This window comes from Arachis ipaensis, chromosome B7 (assembly GCF_059453495.1).
Source record: "Arachis ipaensis isolate K30076 ecotype BB chromosome B7, ASM5945349v1, whole genome shotgun sequence".
Classification (NCBI taxonomy): Eukaryota; Viridiplantae; Streptophyta; class Magnoliopsida; order Fabales; family Fabaceae; genus Arachis; species Arachis ipaensis.
In genome coordinates, this window is record NC_142442.1 from 58085952 (window position 1) to 58091798 (window position 5847).

At 39.7% G+C, this 5847-nt stretch overlaps 1 non-coding gene across 1 annotated transcript; it reads left to right on the forward strand.

Annotated features, from left to right (window-relative positions):
• Positions 1 to 1317: 1317 nt before the first annotated feature.
• LOC148552717 (small nucleolar RNA R71) lies at positions 1318 to 1424 on the forward strand. Its single transcript, XR_015893758.1, has one exon. It is a non-coding gene; the product is annotated as a small nucleolar RNA R71 (small nucleolar RNA).
• The last annotated feature ends 4423 nt before the right edge of the window (positions 1425 to 5847 follow it).

The following is a 5847-nucleotide window of genomic DNA, read 5'->3' on the forward strand; positions in this document are numbered from 1 at the left end:
CAATCATAAATTATTACACCATCAATAGTACAGCTAACTATACAAGGACTTGGATCACTACATTTTTCAGGTAATCCTCCCATTAAAGAAGATATAGAACTACCTAAAGGAATAGTTTCTAATTCATTAATTTTGTCTTTATGGATAAATAAGTCTTTTAGAAACTTTGCATATTTAGGTACCTGCTGAATAACATCAAAAAGAGGAACAGTTACCTCAACCTTTTTGAATATTTCTACCATTTTGGGGTCAGGTTCCAGCTGTTTCCTGGGCTTCCTTGCAAGTTGTGGAAATAGAATAGGAGTGGTGTCTTCTGTGGTGTTTGCGCCTTTTGGTGCTTCCTCCTGTGGTTGAGCTATTTCTTCTTCAGCTATGTCCTGTATGTCTTCTTCCTCTTCAACATCTTCTATTTCTACTACCTCTTCAGCTGAGGTGTGTTCTGGTGGGCTTGGATTGGGTAATGGTTGAGAGGGGATTCCAGTGGAGCTTGAAGGTTGGTTACTGGAATTTTGCGTTGATCCAATCTGTGACATAAGAGCTTGCAAAGTAGAGGTGAGACCATTCAGACTGGCGTTAATACTATTCATGTTATTTTCCATGATCTGTTGTCTTCGCTCAAAAGATTGTAGTAGTTCTTCATTAGGAGATAAAGAAGAATGAGTAAATTGAGATGTCTGCTATTGATTGTTCTGTGGTCCTTGGTTCTGCCTCAGGTAAGGTGCTCTGTAAGGTTGATTCTGCTACCTGTTATTGTTATTGTTCCACCTCTGATTTCCCTGATTATCTCGGCCTCCTCTGTTATTATTGTCCCTCTAATTCTGGTTAGAACTGTCCTGCCATCCATGGTTATTATTTCCACTTTGATTGTACCCTTGGTTGGGGCGGTCATAGAAGTTATGAGTGGATGCCACCATGTTGTCTTCTTGTTGGAGCTGCGGGCATTCATCAGTGTAATGGCTATAATCAGCACAGATTTCGCAAATTCTCTGTGGGACTAGTTGTTGGTTTTGCTGTGGTGGAGGAGCTTGCTGAGCTTGCTGTTGATTCAATTGCATCTGCTTCAGCAAGTTGGTCATCTCGCACATACTCTGAGCTAGAGCAGCAGTCTCTCTATTAGAGGATACTTCTACAATGGCTTTTGAACGGCCTTGCTTTTGCCTGTGGTTCCTAGTAGATTCAGCTAAATCACCGATCAATTGCCAAGCCTCATCGGTGGTCTTGTACTTCTTCAAAGACCCATTGCTAGCACTTTCCAATGTGGTCTTATCTTGGGGTCTCATGCCCTGTCTGATATAGCTAAACAACACTATCTTGTCAATCCTGTGGTGGGGGCATGCTTCCAGAAGATTATTGAAGCGCTCCCAGTATTCAAAGAGAGTTTCATTGTCATCCTGAACAATTGTGGAAGTATCCTTCCTCAGTTTATCAGTAACTTCAGATGGAAAGAATTTTTCCAAAAATTCCTTTCTAAGTGTATCCCAGTTGGATACATTTACCAGAGGTTGAGTTTAGTACCACTCTCTTGCTTTTCCCTCGAGAGAAAACGGGAAAGCTTTCAGCAAAATTGAAGTTTCATCAGTACCACCACGCCTGACAGTAGAACAGGCTGCCTGGAAATCTCTCAAGTGCTTGATAGGCTCTTGAGCAAGTAGGCCATGAAACTTGGACATCAAATTTAGCAGTGCGGTCTTTATTTCAAAATCTGTAGCTACCGCTGGATGATGCGCTTGAAACGGTTGCATTGTAAAATCAGGGGCTCCTTCCTCCTGGATGGTAACTCTCCTAGCTGCCATGTCTTCTGCACGTAAAACAACCGAATCAGTAGAACGGAGGCTGGTTTCTTCCTCAATTTCACTCTCAGATCCGCCCTCAGAGCGGACTAACCGACGCTGTTCTCGCCTTATTCATGAAATAGTCCTTTCAATTTCAGGATCGAATATTAGCAAGTGCGGATCAAGAAGTGAACGCGTCATTTGATGGAAGAAACATGCAGCTCATAGTAGCAAAATAAAATAAAATGCAAATAAATAAATTCTAATTAATAACTTTAGCACTCTATTGCAACTCCCCGGCAACGGCGCCAAAAATTGATGAGGCGCAGAAGTTGGTGAATTAAAAATTATTAAAATAGTTATGTTGCATGTATAGTTCTTAACTCACTGAAAATCTGCCTATCAATTTAGAAATATGTCACAGAGAGTTTAAATTAAAAATTACTGGGAGTTTAAGTCCCAAGTCGTCTCCCAACGAGTTGCAGAAAAGTGTGCTATTTTATTAATCAGATGTTCCAAGAAGTTGAGTTAAGTAGAGGGAAAATTAAAAAGGAGGAAATTTAAATAATATGAATAAAAGCCTTGACTGGGAGTTGATTAGTTGGAATTTCTATTATTGATGGAATGATCTCAAGATTAATTTATAAGTAATGGTTATTCTGTTTAGTTATCCTTTACTAGGTAAAGAAAAGTCAATCAAGTTGGAATGCTCGATCTATTCACGAGTTGCAACCCACTTAGTTCAAAGGGATTGGTGTTAGTGATTAGATAACAATTCAACAGTTAACCCAATTACAATTTTTCTTTCAATCCTTCCAACTCAAGCGTTCCTTTCAATCAACTCCCCATCAAGTGAGGGAACTACTCACTCATTGAAAATAATAAATCCATAACACATGAAAGGGAATTAAAAGAAGACATGATTATTGGAATGGAGAAATAAATTAAAATGGAAGAAATAATCCTTGTATCAAATAATCATGAAAGTATTTAAATGACAAAACTGAACAAAGCAAAGAACATGGAAGAATAAAACCAAGTTAAGAGAACGAACTAGAATGACGAGGTCTTGATGAGAAAAAATAACTCTTCTCAATGTTCCAATGCTAAGATCAATTCCCAAAATTAAAATTCTAAAACCTAGCGAGAAAAACCTAGAGGAGGAAAAAAAAAACTAGATCTAAAACTATCAACTGTGTAGAATGAATGTTGTCTTTGTTTCTACATATTCTCTGGCTCTAGTCTGCTGTTCCAGACCGAAAACTGGGTCAAAATAAGGTCCAAAATCGCCCCCAGCAAAGTCTGCAGATTATGCAGATCGCACATGTCACGCGATCGCGTCATCCATGCGGACGCGTCATTCGCGCTTTTCCTTGCCACGCGTTCGCGTCGTCCACGCTACCGCGACGCCTGTTCTTTTCCAATCCGCGCGGCCGCGTGAGCCATGTGGCCGCGTCACTGCGATTTGCTCTCCTTCGCACGGTCGCGTGAGCCATGCGACCGCGTCACTTCTCGCTAGTTATCTCCTCAAATTCTTGTGTTCCTTCCATTTTTGCTAGCTTCCTTTCCAATCTCCAACTCATTCATGCCCTATAAAGTCTGAAACACTCAACACACAGATCACGGCATCGAATGGAATAAAGGAGAATTAAAAATACATAATTAAAGTCTCTAGAAAGCAGTTTTTAAACATGTTATAAATTCAGGAAGGGATTATAATTTCATGCTAATTTAATGAATAAGTGGGTAAGGATCATGATAAAACCACACAATTAAACACAATATAAACCATAAAATAGTGGTTTATCAATGACCATAGCTTGCTTCAAGCCGACAATCTCCGTGGGATCGACCCTTACTCACGTAAGGTATTACTTGGACGACCCAGTGCACTTGCTGGTTAGTTCTGCGGAATTGTGACAAAGTGTGATTCACGTTTGAGAGCTCCAAGTCTTTGGCGCCATTGTTGATGATCACAATTTCGTGCACCAAGCGCCAAAAACTTAATACGCACGTTCATAATCTTAGTTCTTTTTCACAACTTCGCACAACTAACCAGCAAGTGCACTGGGTCGTCCAAGTAATAAACCTTACATGAGTAAGGGTCGATCCCACGGAGATTGTCGGCTTGAAGCAAGCTATGGTCATCTTGCAAATCTCAGTTAGGAAAATTCAAACGGTTATGGGATTTAAGATAATTAAAATATAATGAAAATATAAAATAGGATAGAAATAATTATGTAATTCATTGGTGAGAATTTCAGATAAGCGTATGGAGTTGCTTTTGTTCTTTCTAAACCTCTGCTTTCCTACTGCTTTCATCCAGTCATTCATACTCCTTTCCATGGCAAGCTGTATGTTGGGCATTACCATTGTCAATGGCTACATCCCGTCCTCTCAGTAAAAATGGTCCAAATGCACTGTCACCGTATGGCTAATCATCTGTCGGTTCTCGGTCATGCTGGAATAGGATCCAGTGATCCTTTTGTGTTTGTCACTACACCTAGCACTCGCGAGTTTGAAGCTCGTCACAGCCATCCCTTCCCAGATCCTACTCAGAATACCACAGACAAGGTTTAGACTTTCTGGATCTCAAGAATGGCCGACAATAATTCTAGCCTATACCACGAAGGTTTTAATCTTAGATTAGAAACCCAAGAGATACACATTCAAGCTTGTTTGCATGTAGAACGGAAGTGGTTGTCAGGCACGCGTTCATATGTGAGAATGGTGATGAGTGTCACATAATCATCACATTCATCATGTTCTTGGGTGCGAATGGATATCTTAGAATAAGAAATAGGCTTGAGTTGAATAGAAAAACAATAGTACTTTGCATTAATTCATGAGGAACAGCAGAGCTCCACACCTTAATCTATGGTGTGTAGAAACTCTAACGTTGAAAATACATAAGAACAAGGTCCAGGCATGGCCGAATGGCCAGCCTCCTAAACGTGTACAAAATGATCTAAAGATGAACCAAAGATGATCAAAAGATATAAATACAATAGTAAAAAGTCCTATTTATACTAAACTAGTTACTAGGGTTTACAAATATAAGTAAATGATGCAGAAATTCACTTCCGGGCCCACTTGGTGTGTGCTTGGGCTTAGCATTGAAGCTTTCATGTGTAGAGGTCTTCCTTGGAGTTAAACGCCAGTTTGTAACTTGTTTCTGGCGTTTAACTCTGCTTTGCAACTTGTTTCTGGCGTTTAACGCCAGAATAGGGCAGAAAGCTGGCGTTAAACGCCAGTTTGCGTCATCTAATCTCGGGCAAAGTATGGACTATTATATATTGATGAAAAGCCCTGGATGTCTACGTTCCAACGCAATTGAGAGCGTGCCAATTGGTTTTCTGTAGCTCCAGAAAATCCACTTCGAGTGCAGGGAGGTCAGAATCCAACAGCATCTGCAGTCCTTCTTCAGCCTCTGAATCAGATTTTTGCTCAAGTCCCTCAATTTCAGCCAGAAATTATCGAAAATCACAGAAAAACACACAAACTCATAGTAAAGTCCAGAAATGTGATTTTTATTTAAAAACTAATACAAATATATTAAAAACTAACTAAATCATACTAAAAACTATGTAAAAACAATGCCAAAAAGCGTATAAATTATCCGCTCATCACAACACCAAACTTAAATTGTTGCTTGTCCCCAAGCAACTGAAAATCAAACAGGATAAAAAGAAGAGAATATACTATAAACTCCAAAATATCAACGAAACTTAGCTCCAATCAGATGAGCGGGACTAGTAGCTTTTTGCCTCTGAACAGTTTTAGCATCTCACTTTATCCTTTGAAGTTCAGAATGATTGGCATCTATAGGAAATCAGAATTCAGATAGTGTTATTGATTCTCCTAGTTTATTATGTTGATTCTTGAACACAGCTACTTTCTGAGTCTTGGCCATGGCCCTATGCACTTTGTTTTCTAGTATTATCACCGGATACATAAATGCCACAGACACATAACTGGGTGAACCTTTTCAGATTGTGACTCAGCTTTGCTAGAGTCCCCAATTAGAGGTGTCCAGGGTTCTTAAGCACACTCTTTTTTTGCTTTGGACCTCGAC